Below are 10377 nucleotides of genomic sequence, written 5' to 3'. Positions count from 1 at the left end.
TGCTATTTTTTATTTCGTAGCTCGTAAGATTTAATAATCATTATGTTGCCTACAAACTACTGAGGCAGTTTTATGTACTCTTATTTCCAGACAGTTTACGCCGTGAATTGAACTGACTGGCAAATTCATATTATGCAGCCATTTATTATTTTTAATTTCAAATTATGATCATGCGATCATACAAAAACAGTTGAATAGAAAATTGAAATTAAAAAGAGTCGAACAGTTGAAAAGAAAAAACAATATAAATTAAGTCTTGCAATAGAATTCTACTATAACGGGCAATTCTTCCTGATTCCTGGTTAAAGAATTAAAAAAATGGCTAAGTTGTACCTACCCTAAGCTAAAAAACTGAATATGTATAAGACTTATTTATTATGAAACATTCAAAGGCATAAGTATATTATTTACAGTAAAACCAACAAGAATGAAATGAAAACACTTTATTGCATATTTTAAAAGACAGAAGAGAAAAGAAATAAAAAAAATCGAATTTAAGATGCACTGTCGACGTTATGGAGCGGCATCAGGCATGTCTTCCAGGTTTAGAAAAAAAAATTAAACAGAAACGGGAACAACGGTATATAATGTGTTTGGTGAATTATACTTTTTATTTTGTGCCGTAGCATATTCCATAGTGCGACTGTTGCCCTGGCGGGCAGTGCTGCGGATCAAAACTAGCCATCGAAAACTCAATTGCTAGTACGATAAGAACAAAAGCTGACAATATCCACTTCATTGTGACTTTCTTGAATTAACTTGATACTGAACAACCTTAACCAGCTATTTATACAATTCACAATAATACAGTTATTTGCAAAATTAGAGTTTACAAGTTTCAATTTGTTATTCTATTAAATTAGTATTAAATTGAACAATAAAATGCGATAGGTCTAAAGGTTATTATAATTTAAAAATGTCACGATTTTAAACGGTTTCTAAGTGCTACATTTTATTGATTGTTACATTTTTAAATATAAATAGCGATTTCATGCATTCCATAATCCATGCTAGGTAGTTTATACCTATAAAACATCAGAGCCTTATTTTTTAAGTCTAACTCACTCTAAAAAAAATATTATGTTTATAAATTATTGCCTATTATTTAAAAAAAATATATGTAGGTATACCATTAACCATTCTGAAAACTTTATAAAGATGTACTAAGGGACACCCCTTTCTATTTAAAGAATTATTGTTAAAGGGAATTAAAAATGGTTATTCTTAAGGCTGCAGTCTAGCAAAATTGCGTTTTCAACAAGTTATTTGACAATTTTTTCCCGGCTAATGAAATGATAAACTGAATTTTTTTTTCTTGTTTATCAATTAGTGTTATACACGCAATGCGCGTGAATTTTTTCACATTTATAAAGTTACTTTATGTTACCTTAATCAGGCCTTCAAGATAAGTCTCTTTCCCCCAAAGACATTTCGAGCTAAGTTTGTGCACTCACTACGTTGCAACCGATTACAATTTACACAATCTGATCAGCGCATTATTATCCTTATATAGTCGTTATTAAAAACTGCTGAATACAATTGCCGAAAAACTTATGATTTTCTTAATTAGAACGTTATAAATTCATTAAATTTCCCATTTTTTGCCTTACAAAATCTATTGATAAATACTGCTAAAAGTTATTTTTTCCATTAATTTATTCGAGTTGGTTGAAGACCAATGAGTATTAATCCTTTAAAAATTTTTTTTTTGAATTTTGATAATTCTTTAAATATTAAAAAAATATTTAAAATAATTAGGAAAAATCCTAGCGAATTTCTTTAGTCGCGCTCCTTGGGTCGGAGCGTTCTGACGTGTGCTCTACGCTCGATTTTCCTTCATACCGAAGTGAAAGTTGCTCTACTTCATTAAATTTAATATTTTTGTTAATTGATTATTTTTATCTTAGTTTTGTGCAAATATTCGTATTTTTGAACATTTGATTTCGATATGGAAAATAAACGAAAAAAATACGCGTGTAACTACTACAGGGTGGGCCAAAAGAAATCACCCTATTGGAAGATGCTCTCATTTTTGCAAATGACCGCCAATGTCAAATCTGTTTTGACATTTGTGTACTAGACAGATGTAGAATACAAGTGAAAAAGCCATGGAGCGATACAGTCCCCAAGAACGCGGAATAATCGTGTCTATTTTTTTTGCGTAACAATTCGTCGCCGATTCCCCGGCCGTCCGACACCGACTGCGCAAACACTGCGCCGTTTGGCCACCAACCTTGAAGAGTATGGGACCACACGAGACGTTGCCAAGAGTGGCCGGCCCCGGAGCGCCCGTTCTGCCGAGAATATCGCCGCTGTTGCCGAGGATGTCGAGCTGTCGCCGGAAACATGCTACGGGCACGGTGCACGCTATAGGGCCATGTTGACTGAGTTTTTTTTCTGCCGCAATTGGACGAATTAGGACTGGAGAATATGTGGTTCCAACAGGACGGAGCAACGGCACACACTGCGCGAGCCACAACCGATATTCTGAGGGCGGCTTTCCCGGGTCGCCTCATCTCTCGTTTTGCCGATTTGCACTGGTCCGAAAGATCGCCCGATTTAACCGTTCCAGACTTTTTTTTTGTGGGGTTTTTTGAAGTCCCGTGTTTACATGAAGAAGGCTGAGACCTTGGAAGCCCTCATGGACAACATTAGACACGAGTGCGAGAATTTGTCGCCCGAAGTTCTCGCTGAAGTGATGAGAAATGCCATAAAACGAGCCCGTATGGCAATCAATTGTTACGGCGCCCATTTGGCCGATATCATCTTCTTGACTTAACCAATAAAATTTTAAAGGTTCAAATAAACATAATCAAAAAACAGAATCGAAGTTTTTCATTTAGAAAAAAAATGAGAGCCAAACAACATCGGATGACTTCTTTTGGTCCACCTTGTAGAAAAAAATTATCTTCGAACATAAAGTTAATGAAACCAAATAGATTGCAAAGGTGATTGGCAACAATTTCTTTATTTTACGGGGTGTCAGTAAAGGGATGTATATTTCTTTAAAACTAAAGTAAGCTCATAAATTTTCTTATAATATAATTTTTTTGAAGTTCCAAAAATGTTTATTTTTCGTTTGAGAAATACGAAATATAATATAAACTTGTATTGAGAACTTGAACTTCCCAAGTTCATCCGGGGAAATCCCCATACGGGGAAAATGATTTGTTTACTCCAAAATTGATCCGAGGTGTTTTAATTTTTTCTTCTAGTCATTTTCAACGTAGCGGCATGTTGTTTGATTATTAATTTTGTAACTTAAATACAGGATGTTGGTTTTATATTCTGATCTTACAGACGCGCTGACAAATTTAGTCCGCCATTTCTAGTTTAGTCTACCAACTCTAAGTACCAATATTAAAACGAATGGATTATCATCACATCATCAAAACTCAGATGTAATGGAAGATCACAATAACATAGAAAATTCAGTGGGTGTTTTTCAGAACTAAACAAACAGAAGTAACAGAGACGCGAAGAATAAAAAAAGAGGACGAAAACGATAATTCGTTGATGCTTTCCCTTTTCGACGTATTGTTAGGGTACATCACCAATCTGCAAAAAACAAAACTGATGATTCCCAATTGCTGATTAAAAATGAAAAACAAATAATCGACAACAGTGGTGAAAATTTGCTGATCACAATGAAACATCCTTCAGTGGTAGCAGATTTACTCATTTCAAATGTATCGGTGAACAGCGTAAAGGAGAGGAGGACAGGAAAACATTATGAATGTGGATGGTGGATTGTATACAGGGTGTAATCGATAAGTATGTGCAGCCTGCAGGCAATTATGACGTTATTATTGCAGGTATCAAAAAACTTAAAACTGATATCGAAATTACTTTACCTAATGAGCAAAATGACAATAATAACTTTTTAAAAGTATAACGAGAAATATCTAAAAAATTTACTTTATACACTCCCATATCAAAAAGGGAAAATGGGACTAGTAGAAGTTAAATGTCTAATTCCGGCAAAAGACATGAATGCGGAAGATGCGGTTAAAAAAAAAATAATATTTGAAATACAATGCAAAAAATAACACTTTTGTCATGGATAAGAATCATGACTATTTTTTCTAAATTCAGGGACAACTAAACGTTGCAGAAGCAGAAGTCTGCTTATTTGCTGTTTGGACTGGAGTGAATAATTCGTTAAAAATAGAATATATAAAAAAGTATGTAAGTTTAGGCAAAATAAAATGATGGACCATTATCAAGATTTTACATAAATTGCCTACTGTCAGAATTGATTGATTCGAGACTTCAGCATTCGATGCCCATCAAGGACCCATCCTATATCATTCAAGCGATTGAAAAAAAAGAGATAAATCCAGTGCAACCGATAAAGCATCAGAATGCTAGCAAAAGATTTATTAGGTTTATCAATATAAATCTATATATTACACATAATATAATAAATCTATAGAAGACGCGAAGACTGACATCCGCGCGGACGGAGTCGCGGGCGGAAGCTAGTCAGAAATAATTATCTTTTGTTTTCATTTGCGTATTTTTCTATTTGATAATTTTTTAACACAAACATTACATTTTTTTTATTATATACAAAATTTGTTTATCCGTTTTATTAGTTAAACTGAACAACTTTCACTAAGAAACTTAGGTCGAAAAAAATGTATAGAGTTATGCATTTTGTATGGAAAGCTTATTTTTTTTATATTTCGTCCAAATTTCTTTGTAAAAGTTGATCAGTTATATAAACATGAAGTTGAAGATATCAATAGAAAGTATTCGCAAATTTTGTGTACTGATAAAAAAAAATCACCCGGTGTAATTTTCACGAAAATTGTTTCAAATTGTCATTTTTGGTACTTATTACGAATATTAAATTATGCATACGAATGATTTAATTTTTAAAAATTAAGTGGAGCAACTTTCCCTTAGTACATTTTGTATTATTTACATATAGGATGACAGGATGCATTTGTTTGCACTACTAGACCAAGCCCTTAACTATATGACGTATAATGCGAAAAATTGAAGTCCCGTGTCCCCTAGTGGGGTATAGGCACGGTATAGGGCAGATGCATTATTCATCTGTTTCACTGATCGATTTTGGTAAGTGAAACCGTGACATTTTTACATAATAATAACGATAGAGCATTTAACCAAATAATAACCATTAAATCTATCGCATTTTCTTGTTCAATTTAATACTAATATCTTTACATATAATAAAATCGTAGGAAAATCAAAACTTGTACATTGTAAGTACAATATATTTTGTTTAAAAGAATACTTGAAGCGTGATCTACAATCAATATCGATAATCGAAGCCAAAGTTATGGTTTTTAGAATGTTTGTATGTATGTATATCCGGGCTAAACAAAGAGAACTGCATGGAATTATGTACTTTAAATTTGATACAGAGATTGCTTGAGACCTTAGGAAGGTCATAGGATAGATTTTATTCCAGAAATCTGAGGGGAACGGGCACTCTGCGGGTTTTTATTCGGCTTGCGGGTTTACGCGGGAGAAACCGCTGGTGGAAAGCTAATAGGAAAGTAATACAATAACAAATTGAAACTTGTTAACGATTCACAACGATACAGTTATTTGCAAAATAAAAGAATTTTGCAAATAACTGTATCGTTGCAAATCGTATAAATAGCTGGTTAAGGTTAGTATCGCTTTAATTCAAGAAACCCAGTCACAATGCAGTGGATTTTGTCTGTTTTTGTTATTATCGTACTAGCAATTGAGTTTTCGAAGGCTAGTTTTGATCCGCAGTATTGTCCCGCAGGGCCAGATGAGCCCTATGGAGTGTGCTAAGAGACAAACTAAACTATGTAACGTATACTTCACAAAAAACATAATGTTAACATTGTTCCTGTTTATGCATATTGTTTTTGCTAAACCCATTGAAGACATGCTGCTGTGTAACACCTGTGCGTCTTAAATTTATTTTTTTATTTATTTTCTCTTCTGTCTCATAAAATATACAATAAAGTGTTTTCATTTCATTTTACATGTATTGGTTTATATTTCAATAAGATTTCATTATAAATTTTTTGTATCAATGCAAAAAATTCTTTAGCATGATCAAAAAGATACCTAGTTTCTTACCTACCTACCTAAATTTACCTACCTAAATTTCTTATATGTATATTGCAAGAAAAAAGTAGTTATCATGGAACACGGAATTTTTTAATTATTGGTTTAACTGTATTTTAACCGCATCCCTTCAAAGGTATTTTAATCGATAAGTCTTTTGGGTAAACGCTTTTTTCAATAACAAAAGTTGGTAAAATAATTAGAGCCAGGTGCTATTTCATATACTTACCCAGATATTACAACGAGTAGGCCTAATTATTATTGAGTTTCGTACTGATTCTAGCCAACAGGTGGCAGTTAAATAAAAAAAATCGGTTCCGAAGACGTAAACGATAACACAAATAGTTTTGAATTTCATGACATATCTCCAAAGATTGGAATTATTGGATTTTCTCTTTTATAAGCTTACTAGGTTTCCGCCCGCAGCTTCGCCCGCGCAGTCAAAGAAAACCCCGCATAGTTCCCGTTCCCGTGGGATTCCCGGGATAAAAAATAGCCTATGTCCTTTTTCGGGTATCAAAATATCTCCATACCAAATTTCATGAAAATTGGTTTAGTAGTTTAGGCGTGATTGAGTAACAGACAGACAGACAGAGTTACTTTCGCATTTATAATATTAGTATGGATTATCCACATTTGTCTCCGTATGTAATAGGGCTGGGAGTAATAGCATGGACTAATAAAATATTTGTCTATGGTATTAATAGTAATATTATATAACAAAATAACGTGTAAAATAGGTACATACGTAATAGATTTCTCCGGATTAAAATTTTACAAAGACAAAGTAAGTAAGCCTACCTATAACTTATAAGATATTTTAGATTTCTAATTTTCTAGCTGTGCCACGCGGTTTCGCGAGCAAAAGGATGAATTTCTACAGCTTATGTTTATATGGTACATGAGCTTTATCTCAGCTGAGTATCATAAAAATTCGTTCAGTAGTTTTCGCATGAAAGAGCAGCAAATATTATGTTCTTACTTTCTTTCATGATTATAATAAAAGAGGGATGAAAATTAGTAGTGAGACAAAATGCAAATTTATGTTGTGTACATTGCCATATTTGCCTGGTTTGACACAAAATCAAAACAAATTTATCTATAATATCAATTTAAAATTATATAATTTAACAAATCATCATAGTGATGCATTTATATATTTTGACATAAATTCTTGTATAAAATCTTTTTGTTTGACAAAGAATACAGTGTATCTGCCATCTAGATATAAGAGAGAACTTGCTATGTTAATAGCATATAAAATTATTAACCAGTCTGATACATGTTCAGTAGCAGACCATCGATCTACTATAATTTTATGTAGTAGTAATTATATACATCAACCTAGGTTAAGTGTTGATAGACAAACTAGCCCTAAGCTAGATTTAAACTAGTATGTAAGACAACAGCTAAGCAGCCTTTTTCCATTGTACATCAAAATATTCAAGGCTTGGCTAGCAAATTATTAGAAATAGAATTATTTTTAAATCATAATAGAATTAAAATATTTTGTGTAACAGAACATTGGCTTAAACAATGTCAGTTGTTAATAAATATTGATAATTATAAATTAAAAAGTATATACTTTAGGACAAATGCTATTCATGGAGGTTCTCTTATTTTTGTACACAATAGTTTAAAATGCAAGGAACGAACTGACATTGTTAGCCTTTCTGTAGAACGCACCATTGAACTGTCCTGTGTTGAGCTTGAGCGTTACATTATTGTTTGCGTATACAGACCTCCTTCCAGTGACTATAATTTGTTTGAGACAGTCATGGAAGAAATATTAAAGCGTTTAGGCAGGAGTAAAAAGAAGGTAATAGTATGTGGTGATTTTAATATTGATTTACTTTCACACACACAAACGGCAACACGAATAGTTAATTTGTTTCATTCATTTAATCTGTATAAACTTTTTGATGAGCCTACACGAATAACACCTACCTACTTCTGCAACTTGTATTGATAATATATACTGTGATTGCAAATGTTTAGAAAAATATATTCTCAACACGCTAACTTCGGATCACTGTGGCCAGAAAGTAGTTTTTGAATGGGATTGCATACCTACATTTAAAAGAATTAATGTTAGGCCTATAACTAGAAAAGGCATTCATACATTTAGAAATAATATTGATAATAAACTACCTGACCTGAATAATCAATCCTTTCATAAAAATCCTTGTGAAATGTTTACAAATCTTTTTAAGTTCATTCATAGTGAATATGAAAAAATATTTAAAATTAAATCTTTAACTATTACCAAGGATTTACCATTCAGCCAATGGGCAACTCCTAGTATACACAGATGCAGGAACGTTCTTTACGAGTTATATGGTATGAAACAATATAACAAAGACTTATCATTTCTTAGTTATGTTAGAAATTATTCAAAAACATTTAAAAAAGTTTGTTTCACTGCCAAGAGTTTGTATATCAGAGACAAAATACGCAACTCTGACAATAAAGTTAAAACGGTTTGGACAATTATTAATGGTGAATTGGGCAAAATCCGATCAAACGATAGTACCATAAAACTTGTCAACTCTGGTAGGGTCATTGACAAAAGTGCTGATGTTGCGCTTGCTTTTGAAGATTTCTTTAGTAGTGTCCCTGCTAGTTTAACTAAGAATTTAAATTCGTCTTCAGCGCTTGCAGAGTCTTTATTGAGGGATCACGTTGCTGAGTGTAACAAATTATTTGAATTGCGACACGTGACTGCTGATGAAATTGTTAAAACTTTTAAAACATTAAATTTAAAAAAAACATGTGATCTCTGGGGTATGTCTGTAAATTTAGTAAATAATATCATAGAAAACATTGCCAATCAACTAGCGTTTATATTTAATCAGTGTTGCGACTGTGGTATTTTCCCTGATTTACTAAAGTTTAGCAAAGTTATTCCTTTATTTAAAAGTGGTGACCAAGAAGACAGTAATAACTATAGGCCAATTTCCATATTACCAACTTTGAGCAAAGTCTTCGAGAAACTAATTTTAAACCAATTAAATAGTCATTTTGCATCAAATGGTTTACTGCACGCCAAACAGTATGGTTTCACAAAGGGGCGTTCTACCACTGATGCCGGAGTAGCTCTTTTATCACATATATACAAAGCATGGGAAAATTCAAAGAATGCTTTGGGGATATTCTGCGACCTTTCTAAGGCTTTCGACTGTGTAGAACATTCCACTCTATTACGGAAACTAAATTTTTATGGTATCAAAGGTTTAGCTCAGGATCTCATAGCTTCATATCTTCAGAACAGGGTACAAACCGTTGTCGTTAATGGAGAGAAATCTCGCGGTGCGCCGATTAACATAGGTGTTCCGCAGGGATCTATCTTAGGACCGTTTTTGTTCTTAGTGTATATTAATGACCTACCTTATTATTTGCAGGATATGTGTGAAATAGTACTGTTTGCAGATGACACCTCATTAATTTTTAATGTAGATAGACATGACACAAATGTTGACGAAGTAAACTCTGCTCTTTTACGCATATCCAATTGGTTTAATGCTAATAATTTACTATTAAATACAAAAAAAACAAATTGTGTAGAATTTATCCTCCCAAATGTAAAAAAGGTGCAAAGGAATATTATTTTAAACGGGGAGGTATTATACCCTGTGGAATCGACTGTTTTTCTTGGTTTGACATTAGATGAGAAGCTTCAATGGGGGGCCCATGTTACCACCACCGCTGCTAAGCTCAGCTCAGCTGCATATGCAGTTAGAAGAATAAGGCATCTCACCGATGAAGAAACGGCTAGATTGGTTTACTTTAGCTACTTTCATAGCATAATGTCCTATGGAATCCTGCTATGGGGCAGGGCTGCAGATATAGAAACTATATTTATATTACAGAAAAGAGCCATACGCTCTGTATATAATTTGCGTGCTCGAGACTCACTAAGAGATCTCTTTAAGAATACTGGTATCCTTACTGTACCGTCGCAGTATATATTTAATAATATTTTATATGTACATAATAACGCTTACTTACACACAAAAGTAGGAGATAGACATTGTTATGACACAAGAAACAGAAATAAAATTGAAATGCCATTATTCCGGCTAGCTAAAGTTAAAAATTCATTTATGGGCCAAGGTATACGCTTTTACAACAGAATTCCTCATAATATTAAAGAGTTTAGTAGTTCTACATTTAAATCTTATATAAAAAATGTACTTGTCAAGAGAGCCTATTACAGTATTAAGGAATATATGGAAGATAAAAACCCATGGAGGGTTGTCGCGTAAAACCACAGGACAGTTCTTTGGTATATTGTGA

The sequence above is a fragment of the Colias philodice genome, chromosome 25 (assembly GCF_061535455.1).
Source record: "Colias philodice isolate Cphi_HAF_F1 chromosome 25, ilColPhil1 Martin Lab GWU primary, whole genome shotgun sequence".
Lineage (NCBI taxonomy): Eukaryota > Metazoa > Arthropoda > Insecta > Lepidoptera > Pieridae > Colias > Colias philodice.
This window is presented reverse-complemented; position numbering follows the sequence as displayed.